The following is an 11,553-nucleotide window of genomic DNA, read 5'->3' on the forward strand; positions in this document are numbered from 1 at the left end:
AGATGGCGACGCGCCTGCGCGTTAGTCCGCCAACCTTTGTTTTAAAAGGGAGGCAGATCCCGCGTTATTTGCCGCCTGTGAGGCGCGCGGGCGAAGCTGTAGCGGGCCGGGAGTTAGAATGGCTTTGTTGTCACTTTGTACACTACAATGCTCCATCATTTTGTACACTAAAACATTACATTGCTATCACTACCATTAAAATGAGATTTCGTTGCATGCTGCTCCCCAAGGGTCACCGCCTCCAGTGTACACATGACAAATAAATAAAGTGATTCTTCAATGTGTGTGGGGAAGGGGGAGCAAAAAGAAAATGGAAAACCGTTTAAAATCGTCTCTTGGCGGGGGAACGTCCTTGATCATTTGCTTTGTTAGGCTGCGTTTTGGAAAAACGTTTTGTAAAAACGGACCTGTATACTGCACGAGTCAAAAAGAGGGCGGTGAAAATATTGATTGACCCCTCACATCCTGGACATAAACTGCCTCAAAACGTCGTTGCAGAGCACTGCACACCAAGACAACTAGACACAAGAATAGTTTTTTCCCCAAACACCACCACTACTAAACAAATAATTCCCTCAACACTGTCAAACTTTTTACTAAGTCTGCACTTGTACAGTGATACCTCGTCTTACTTGGTTCCGGGACGAGGTTTGTAAGGTGAAAAGTTTGTAAGATGAAACAATGTTTCCCATAGGAATCAATGGAAAAGCGATTCATGCGTGCAAGCCCAAAACATCGCAAAAACACGGAAGTCCTCGAAACCCCACCTCCGGACTTCCGTGTTTCTGTGATGCTGCAATTTCACTCAGGCTCCCCTCACTGGGAAACCCCACCTCTGAACTTCTGTTGCCAGCGAAGCACTCATTTTTGTGCTGCTGGGATTCCCCTGCAGCATCACAAAAACATGGAAGTCTGGAGGTGGTGTTTCCCATGGAGGGGAGCCTCAGCAGCGCAAAAACGGGTGCTTCGCTGGCAACAGAAGTCCGGAAGCGGGGCATCCCAGTGGCAGTGGCTTGGGTTTGTAAGATGAAAATAGTTTGGAAGAAGAGGCAAAAAAATCTTAAACCACGGGTTTGTATCTTCAAAAGTTTGTCTGTCGAGGGGTTTGTAAGATGAGGTATCACTGTATTTCTACTAGTTTTTTTCTCATCATTCCTATCATCCACTTAGGACTGTATGATAATAATTTGTTGCTTATATCCTACGATTTTTATTAATATTGATTGTTTCTTCATTGCTTATTTGACCCTTATGACAATCATTAAGTGTTGTACCACATGAGTCTTGACAAATGTATCTTTTTCTTTTATGTATATTGAAACCATATGCACCAAGAGATCTTCAAATTTGGCAACTTTAAGACTTGTGAACTTCAACTCCCAAAATTCTCCAGTTATGCTTTTCCAGCTATGCTGGCTGGAGAATTCTGGGAGTTGAAGTCCACAAGTCTTAAAGTTGCCAAATTTGAAGATCTCTATATGTATCCCCCACGTTTTATTTATATAACATTCAATTTCCATCCAACTCTCATCTAGATACAGTTATTTTTAAACAGTCTACATATTTGTTGTAATATTCATCACCATAATATTTATAATATAATAACAATAATACCAAACATCATCTTCTTTAATAACTGTCCACAATGCCATCCCCTTTTTCTATCTGTTTCTAATTTTCTCTTTTCCTTTTTGTTCTGTTTCTATTGTCAAGCTCTAGCCGTTGATAGAATATATCCGATATCAAAAATGTATTCAATTTCTTCTTTATCCTTAATAGTGAGCGTTAATCCAGTGTTTCCCAACCTTGGCAACTTGAAGATATCTGGACTTCAACTCCCAGAATTCCCCAGCCAGCATTTGCTGGCTGGGGAATTCTGGGAGCTGAAGTCCAAATATCTTCAAGTTGCCAAGGTTGGGAAACACTGCGTTAATCTACCAAGTTTGAAGTCCTCTGTTTTAAGAGGTGGTAATGCTGCCTGGGATTTTAGGTTTTGTTATTAGCATTTTAAAAGAGGATATTACCACTTTTAACCTGTTAGGTATAAGTCTCTTCTTTTTTTTAACATCAGGAAAACACGTTGTCAGTGAAGGGCTACCAAATTTTTTACTACCACACTGTGAGCATGGCTTATGCAGGACACACTGCATTTTCTTTCAACATCTTTCAGTGCACATTGGATGCTCTGGGGTGGAGCTCCATTTTCGCTACCCCACTGCGTTCCCCCCCACTCCTGTCCAGCAGTAGCCCACCCCTGGCCATGGTAATTTCTTTTGCTACACTAGAACTTGTCATTAAAGCTTGAATATGCCTGCAAGCTTTAAGATACCAAACTAGCTGGGAAAGAATAATGTAACGGAAAAATTTGCTGCTTGTGGAATGTTATTTTAGAACGGTTGGAAGAAATGTCCTCCTGGATTCAGTTCCAAGAAGGGAAAAATACACTGGATTCCTGGAAGTTGCTTGAACAGAAGATTTAATGGTGGATAGGAGCACATGCAGTAATGGGCTGCCATTCGCTGGTGCTACCAAAACACTCCCGGCTATGTGCATGCCCACATGTGCGTCCGGTGCGAGATTCGACTTCCTGTGCATGCGCAAAAGCTGAATCTCGCGCAAGGATGCTCGTGCACGACGTTTTGCCGATTTTTTTTTTTTTTTGCTTCCGCACATGCACAGAACCGAAAAAACCTGGAAGATTAGCTAAAAAAATGTAAGAGACCTCTGGCTGTCCTCCCACGCCCCCATTCCAAACTCCGCATCCCTGCCTGGCGCCGCTGCTTGTTGCACACCCTATCCACCCATTGTACCTTTTGGTGCTTGCTCCTTCGCCCTCTTTTCTTTGATCCTCCCTCGAGAAAGGGGGCCAGCAGTGCTGCAGCACCCTCTTCTTCCTGCCTCGCCCTCGCTGCACCAAGAAGATGGCATGTGGCGTGGGGAGCAGGACAGGCAGCCGGAGCTTGGTGCCCCGCTGCCACTCTCGGGCACATGTCCTTGTCCTCCTCGTGGGAGACCCAAGTACCGGTCAGCTGGAGCTGTGCTACTGCACCTCTGCTACCGGAATGGTGCCCAGGAGCAGCCCATCTCTGAGTACAACATGGCTTGAGTTTCTTGAACAGAAAAGGGCTGAGATGCCGAGTGCCTTGGTTTTATGCCGTTTTTTGGGCATTGTTTTGAGCTTGTATTTTGATCGGTTGTCAGACCGATGCAGGAGCAACTCTGTGTTTTTGAGTTCAAGTTTGGCTGAGCTTTGTTGGATAGTAGCATAATGAAAGGGCTTTCGGCAATTCTTAATATGGCTCTGTGTCTGAAGGAGGTAGATCTTTGTTATGTAGAATAGACTGGCCCAGGCTATTATCAAAGACGTGTGTGTGGTGGTAGGGATGGTGAGTTTCTGCTTCTGTGAGTTTCTACTTTTATTTTAGGGAAAATATTCTGCCTTTTTAGTATAGACTAACATACAGTGATACCTCATCTTACAAACGCCTCGTCATACAAACTTTTTGAGATACAAACCCGGGGTTTAAGATTTTTTTGCCTCTTCTTACAAACTATTTTCACCTTACAAACCCACCACCGCCGCTGGGATGCCCCGCCCCCGGACTTCCGTTGCCAGCGAAGCACCCATTTTTGCGCTGCTGGGGTTCCCCTGAGACTCCTCCCCATGGGAAACCCCACCTCTGGACTTCTGTGTTTTTGCGATGCTTCAGGGGAATCCCAGCATTGCAAAAATGAGTGCTTCGCTGGCAACGGAAGTCCGGAGGTGGGGTTTCCCAGCAAGGGGAGCCTCAGTGAAATTGCAGCATCACAAAAACACAGAGGTCCGGAGGTTGGGTTTCGAGGACTTCGGTATTTTTGCGATGCTGTGATTTCACTGATGTTCCCTTTGCTGGAAAACCCCACCTCCGGACTTCCGTTGCCAGTGAAGCACTCATTTTTGCGATGCTGGGATTCCCCTGCAGCGTCGCAAAAACACAGAAGTCTGGAGGTGGGGTTTCCCATGGAGGGGAGCCTCAGGGGAATCCCAGCAGCACAAAAATGGGCGCTTCGGCTGGCAAACGGGGTGAATTTTGGGCTTGCACGCATTAATTGCTTTTCCATTGATTCCTATGGGAAACATTGTTTCGTCTTACAAACTTTTCACCTTAAGAACCTCGTCCCGGAACCAATTAAGTTTGTAAGACAAGGTATTACTGTATTTCATTCCTCTAGAAGTGGGTGGGTGGGGGGTAACTTACTTCAGAACCAACATTTTTTTGTTATTCAAGTCCCGCATATAATCAGTTATTTTTTTTAAATTGTCCACTTGTTTTCTGATGAATCTCATACACCAAATGTATGTATCATTTCTGTACTCAGACACTTAATAAATGCTTTTTGTGTTCTCTGAATTATTTAGTGATTGGTATTTTCAGGTGAACAAAGAAGCTACTTTGCAAAGGTAAAAATCTCTTGAATTCAGAGATCTGAATTCAAATTCAGGGATCTGATTCGAACACTCCTAACTGCATGAAAATCCAAGGTCACAATATTTCAGTGTAACTAAAATAAATAAAACCCAAGTTTAACATGACCAAGAGATACCATTTCTTTTTTTTCCAGATATAATTTTTTTAAACTTTCTCCACCTTAAGATAAAACATATGTCAATGCAGGGGAAACATCAACATGTCATAGGCCTGTTTTATTGCCGACAGAGGCAGGTAGTGCAGTTTCCACGGACAAAGAAGAAGGTGGGGGTGACTTGGAATAGGGGGGCTTGGCACACAGCCCAGGAAGCCAATCTCCATTATCTTCGGTCGATTCAGATGCGGAAGTCTTGGACCCACGCAGGCGCAGTTATGCGTAGAAGAGACCAATTGAGGACATATTACAGGAGATAAGAGAGGCCACCTGTGTTTGGGTGGGGCTCTACTCATTAGAGCTGCTGATACAAATAGCAGCGTGTTGGTTTGGCCGTTGTGGAAGATTATCTGATCGCAGTTCTTCAGGACCCTGTTTTGCTGTTTTCCGGACTTGGTTTGTTGATTTTTCACGCCTTTGAAACTAAAGCAGAGCAAAGTGTGTGTGTGTCTCACTTCGTTGGAAGAAGGAGGGCTGTGACGTTTCTTCACAGCTGCTAGCTAAGTACTTAAGGACTGATTAAGGGAATTGTGCAGCCTACAAGGTTGTTTTGGGATGAATGCTCTTCGCAATACAAAAAAGGTGCTTTGTTTCTTTTGAATTTTGTGATAAAGGACACTGTTTTGAATTTTCAAACTTGTGTGTGTCTGAAATTTGTACCCTTGAATTTTTGGGCGGCTCCTACCAGAGAGCCCGGCAGAACAATACGTATACCAAATTTCCATATCATTAATGTGCTTTTAAGAGTTTCTTCACTTTCTACCTTCCCCCTCCCCTCCCATAACATTTCTTCTTTATAAAAAGCAAGCTCCAACGCACCCAAGTTTTTCCTCTTTTAAATACAATTCCCCCCAAAAGCCCACTCCTAACTCTACAGTTATGCCTCATCTTACAAACACCTTATCATACAAACTTTTCGAGATACAAACCAGGGGTTTAAGATTTTTTTGCCTCTTCTTACAAACTATTTTCACCTTACAAACCCACTGCCGCTGCTGGGATGCCCCGCCTCCGGCCTTCCATTGCCAGCGAAGCGTCCGTTTTTGCACTGCGGGGATTCCCCTGAGGCTCCCCTCCATGGGAAACCCCAACTCCGGACTTCCGTTGCCAGCGAAGCGCTTGTTTTTGCGATGCTGGGATTCCCCTGCTAGGATTCCCCTGCAGCATCGCAAAAACACAGAAGTCTGGAGGTGGGGTTTCCTAAGGAGGGGAGCCTCAGGGGAATCCCAGCAGCGCAAAAATGGGCGCTTCGGCTGGCAAAAGGGGTGAATTTTGGGCTTGCACGCATTAATCGCTTTCCCATTGATTCCTGTGGGAAACATTGTTTCGTCTTACAAACTTTTCACCTTAAGAACCTCATCCCTGAACCAATTAAGTTTGTAAGACAAGGTATCACTGTATATGGTTTGTAGTCGAGAGCGTCAAATGCTTCTTTATGTAGGAGCTTTATATATGTAACCTCAGCCAAAGGAAAGAAGAGATATGAAATTATCCAGACTGTGATTGAGATAAATCATTTATTGGTTAATGGCAAATAAGCTTCATGTCAGGTGGGCTTCCCTTCAGAGCCCAGGAAAGTAAAACTCAGATTCCATTCGAAATAGAAAAAGTGCTTTGACTAGACAAGAAGAGAACACCACAAAAGGAAAGCAAGATTTGAGTGGAAAAGCCCACAGATTGTGTATGCCAGTGTTTCCCAACCTTGGCGACTTGAAGATATCTGGACTTCAACTGCCAGAATTCCCCAGCCAGCATTCGCTGGCTGGGGAATTCTGGGAGTTGAAGTCCAAATATCTTCAAGTCGCCAAGGTTGGGAAACACTGGTGTATGCAAAGATCCCCAAACCTTCCCAAGTGCCCCCCCTTGGGCCATCCTTTCAATCCCCAGCTCTTAAGGTGTCAGGTGGGTGCATCAGCTGTTAGGTCTTCCACATCTGGCCCACTGCTGACGTTGACCTTGAGTAGGCTTTAAACATCTCCATGATGCCCAGCTGTGCCAGGGAGAGAAGGGTGGGACTAACCCTCCCTTAACAGTATTCAAAACTTCAAACAGGGTAACCTCCAGCGCACTTCCCCCCCCTCCCAAAACTCCAATTTTGACCTCCCCCCTCCCGCCGTTACTATGGAAGCCGAGGCAAGCAGAACAAGAAGAAATGCAGAGTTCACAAGTGTTTAAGCACTGGTGTAAATGACATTGTGAAGTCCTTTGCAGGTATTCCTTACACCAGGAGGCCCAAAGCAGCCCCCGCGGCGGCCAATCCAGCTTTGGTGGTGAGAGCCAGGCCTGCTGCCCCTAGGGTGGAAAACAAAAATAGGCAATAGATTAGGAACTGTCGATTGAATTGTAACGATAGCTTTTTTTAAATTAGAATTTGAAGGATTGCTTTAATGTATTATTAATTGGATTGTCTATTACTGTTCTCTGTTTTTTTGTATATGCTGAGAGCTGCCCCGAGCATAGTTCCCTCTAAGCTGAGCAGTGAGCAATTGCTCACTTAAAGATCATCATCAACTCAGAGTTTTCCAAACCTGCCCAGAAGCCGAGAGGGAAAGAGTGAGAGGGAAGGAGAGAGAGAGGAAGAGAGGAAGAGAGAGAAACAGATAGAAAAAAGAGAGGAAGGAAAAGAGAAAGAAAAAGAATGGGAGTAAGGAAGAGAGAAAGAAAATCAAAATCTAGTTTGAAACTAGCTCAACTATTTAAGTGGCATTTTGATATTGATAGAGTTGCCCTATTATGAGCTCACTGTTATAGACACACAGTACAGTATTTTATTTTGAAATTATCTGAGGCAAAACAGGGTGGGTTTTTTATTTGTTTGTTTGTTTGTTTGTTTATTTACTTACTTACTTTTTTACTTACTTACTTACTTACTTACTTACTTACTTACTTACTTACTTACTTACTTACTTACTTACTTACTTACCTTTGTCGTCAGGCATGGGGGAATTGAAACATCTCCCCCTGGGCATGTTTAATTTTTATATGGTATGCGTGTGTGTATGTCTGTTAGTATATGGGGTCTTTTAAATCTTTAAACATTTTAAAATTGTTAGATTATTCTGATTTGTTGTTACATGTTGTGAGCCGCCCCGAGTCTTCGGAGAGGGGCGGCATACAAATCGAATAAATAATAATAATAATAATTATTATTATTATTTATTTATTTATTATTTCTGTGCCGCCCAGTCCCAAAGGGACTGCCGCTCAGACACTATACTTTTCCGCCCACCCCCCCAAAAAATTAGAGGGAACACTGGCCCCGAGGCCTCGGAGAGGGGTGGTATACAAATCCAATTAAATGTAAATCTAAATTAAATCTCATCTAGGAAGATGAAAAACAACCTATCAAATGCTCTACAAGCAAAGGGGCCCCCGAGCCGGAATGCTGGGAAACGCCGTTCTGGTCAGTGTTCCCTCTAATTTTTTTTCGGGGTGAGCGGAAAAGTATAGTGTCTGAGCGGCAGTCCCTTTGGCACTGGGCGGCATATAAGTATAAATAAATAAATAAATAAATAAATAAATAAATAAATAAATAAATAAATAAATAAAGTAAGTAAGTAAGTAAGTGTGGGCGTGCGCTATCACACATGAGCAAGTTCTTGCATCCATAATTCTATCCTTTCTATGTCTTCCTCCCTCTTTCCTCCCTCCCACTTTCCTTTCTATCTTTCCCTCCCTCTTTCCTTTCTATCTCTCCCTCCCTCTTTCCTTTCTATCTCTCCCTCCCTCTTTCCTCCCTCCCTCTTTCCTTTCTCCCTCTTTCCTTTCTATCTCTCCCTCCCTTTCCTTTCTATCTTTCTTTCCCCCTGCCTTTCTCCAAGCCCTTCCTTTTCCCTCTCCCTAACTACCCCCTTCTCCCTCCTTTCTATCTCTCCCTCCCCCTTTCTCTCTCCCTTCCTTCATCTTTCATTCCTTCTCTCTCCATCCCTCTTCCTTTCTCTCTTCCTTCCTTCCTCTCTTTTTTGTTCTTTCTCTCTCCCTCCTTCCCTCCCTCTATGTCTTTCCCTCCCCCTCCTTCCCCCCTCTCTTTCTCTCTCTCTTGCTTTCTTTCCCTGTCTTTCTCTCTTGCTTTCTTTCTCGCTTTCTTTCTCATTCTCTCTCCCCTCCTTTCTCTCTCTCTCTCTTTCTCTCTCGTTCACCATGCCGGCAACAGAGAGAAAGAGAGAGAGAGAGAGATGGAGAGAGAGTGGAGGGCGCTGTTGTCTTCGCCTCTGCCCGGCGGCTCTGCAGCGAAGAGGAAGCCTCCCGGGAGCCCGGCTGACTTTTGGAGCCGTTTTGTTTTCAGCCGGGCGGAGGCGGCGCGCGGAGGCGAAGACACGGCGCCCAGCCACGTTCCGCCTCCCGGTATCCCAGCCGACTTTTGGAGCCATTTTGTTTTCAGCTGGGCTCCCGGGAGGCGGAGCGTGGCCGGGCACCGTGTTGCAGCGGAGGAGAAAGAGAGGCGGAGCGGGCAGCGAGCGGCGGGCGGGCGGCCAGGTGATCGGGGGGGCAGCCGGCGCGCGCTCCCCAAATCTCCCTGCCAGCCCACTCGCCCGGAACATTCAAAATAAGAAAACCCTTCGCTCTTAGGGCGCGCGCGCAGGCAGGGAGATGGGAAGAGCGCGCGCCGCCCCGCCGCCTGCCAGCCTCCGGAGAACGCCTGCCCCCCCCTCTTGCAGTGGAGGAGAAAGAGAGGCCGGGCGGGTGGGGGTCAGGGTCAGGGCTGAGGGGCCAGGAGCGCGAGGGGGCCGGAGGCACCATGGAGAGGCAGGTGTGGCCGCGGCTCCCTTCTACTGCCCGCGTCTCCCCCCCCGCAGGCTGGCAGGGGGTTGGGGAGTGCGTGGCCAAGGAAAAGGGTGCGTGCGGGGGTATTTTGGAGCGCACGCGTGCTCACGTGCGCAGCTTACAGGGAACGGTGGTTCTGGTAGGAAAAATGAAGCTGCGTGTGGCAGCCTCAGATTGCCTCTACATGGGGCTACCTTTGAAGAGTGTTCGGAAACTTCAGATCATGCAGAATGCAGCTGCGAGAGCAATCATGGGCTTTCCCAAATATGTTCATGTTACTCCAACACTCCGCAGTCTGCATTGGTTGCCGATCAGTTTCCGGTCACAACTCAAAGTGTTGGTTATGACCTATAAAGCCCTTCATGGCACTGGACCAGGATACCTGCGAGACCGCCTTCTGCCGCATGAATCCCAGCGGCTGGTTAGGTCCCACAGAGTGGGTCTTCTCCGGGTCCTGTTGACTAAATAGAGTGCCTTCCGTCCCCTGTCCTATTGCTCTCCTATATCTCCTATACCTTTCTTCTATTCCTATATCTCTTCTTCTATTCTTTCATTGACATGTTCTATTCCTATATCTTCTTTTCTATTCTTTCTTAGATGTATTTTACTATGAGTATCTCCTCTATAACCTTCATCATGTATTTTATTATGTGTATATAGATATATATCCACTAAAACCCTCATTGTGTATTGGACAAAATAAATAAATAAAAAAAACATCTGTTTTGCCGAAAGAAAAAGAGAACACTGCGAGAGCACCCGATTTGGATAAAAACCACTAGATGGCAGCATAAGGTTAATAGAAACAGAAAACTGGGCAGGAAAAGACCCAGTGGTCAATGGAGCCTGCATTTGAATCAATGTATTATTTTTTAATGATTTTACATTTTATTTATTTTAATTTTTTTTTTCCAGATGATTGATGTGTACCCCAAAATGGATGCATACCCCCAAATCAGTGATGGGCTCCTACGGGTATGGCCAGGTACACAGAACTGGTAGAAAATTTTTGAATTTGTTTCCCTTCTGGGCTCTGAGTATTTTTCCTATCATAGTAAATGAGGTTGAATGTATATAATTTTAGAAGAGCTCTCTCTCTCTCTGTGTACATACACATACAGTATGTAGTAGATAATGTATATTTTTATGTGCCTGGATGTAATTTAATAATAATAATAATAATAATAATAATAATGATGATGATGATGATAATAATAGTAATAATAATAATAATTTATTAGATTTGTATGCCGACCCTCTCCGAAGACACATGTATGTATGTACACATAGGGCATATATAAATAGAATTAAATACTGTAGTATATTTTGGATCTTCAGTAATAGTAAATAGATAGGGAAATTGTATCTCTTTGAGGTGAGGAGAGGCCAGGCACCCTAACCCTAACCTTTGACATGAGTGACGTCAAGTTGGCCTCCTTTAAGCCAGTCACATGACCTTTAAGCCACCCCCAGTCACATGAGCACCAAGCCACTCCCACCTGGTCACATGGCTGGCAAGCCACACCCACAAAATAAGCCAAGCCCTCAGCGTGGTAGTACATTTTTTTTGCAGCCCTTCACTGCCCAAAATGGATGCCGGATGCATGGGGTGGGGGGTGAGAGGGCATTGCATTGTGGGTGTGGTGCACCCTTTCGGCACCCCAGCCAAAAACGTTTCTCCATCACTGACTTATAAAAATGGTTGGGCCACTACAGGTTTTGTTGCAAGAGAGCAAAGAACTGAAAAGCAATACTGACCAGCTGATTGCGCAAGGGCGACGAGGCCCCCAGCAGCCACAGCACCGCCATTGGCGACGGCAGCACTTGACATCATGCTCGCTGCCTGTTCTGTCTGGGTTCCCCCAGACCTCAACCCCAACTGGAAAAAACAGCCAGACACTCTGGTAAAAGCCAAAAGTATTTTATAACTGGAAAAAATAAGCACAGAGGAAAACCTGTTCTTCCCAACAGACAGGATATAATACGGTACAGCAGGGTCCTGATGTCCAGACAATACAGCAAGCTTCTTGCTGGCACCCCCCCCCCCAAGGTTTCAATAGTCAAAGGCACAAACCAGGATTCCAAGACACCAAAGTTCACAGTCAGGTCCCACGACTCTCAAAGATAAAACTCCACAAGCCAGGAAGGGTGGGTCTGCCTTTTAGC

The 11,553-nt window shown here is 45.3% G+C and overlaps 1 long non-coding RNA gene across 1 annotated transcript; it reads right to left on the bottom strand.

Moving 5' to 3' along the window:
- Positions 1 to 6,121: 6,121 nt before the first annotated feature.
- LOC139173937 (uncharacterized) lies at positions 6,122 to 11,226 on the bottom strand. The gene is made up of 2 exons (XR_011560268.1): positions 11,146 to 11,226; positions 6,122 to 6,915 (listed from the first exon to the last, which is right to left on the bottom strand). It is a non-coding gene; the product is annotated as an uncharacterized lncRNA (long non-coding RNA).
- Positions 11,227 to 11,553: the final 327 nt, after the last annotated feature.

The sequence above is a fragment of the Erythrolamprus reginae genome, chromosome 11, assembly GCF_031021105.1.
Source record: "Erythrolamprus reginae isolate rEryReg1 chromosome 11, rEryReg1.hap1, whole genome shotgun sequence".
NCBI lineage: Eukaryota > Metazoa > Chordata > Lepidosauria > Squamata > Dipsadidae > Erythrolamprus > Erythrolamprus reginae.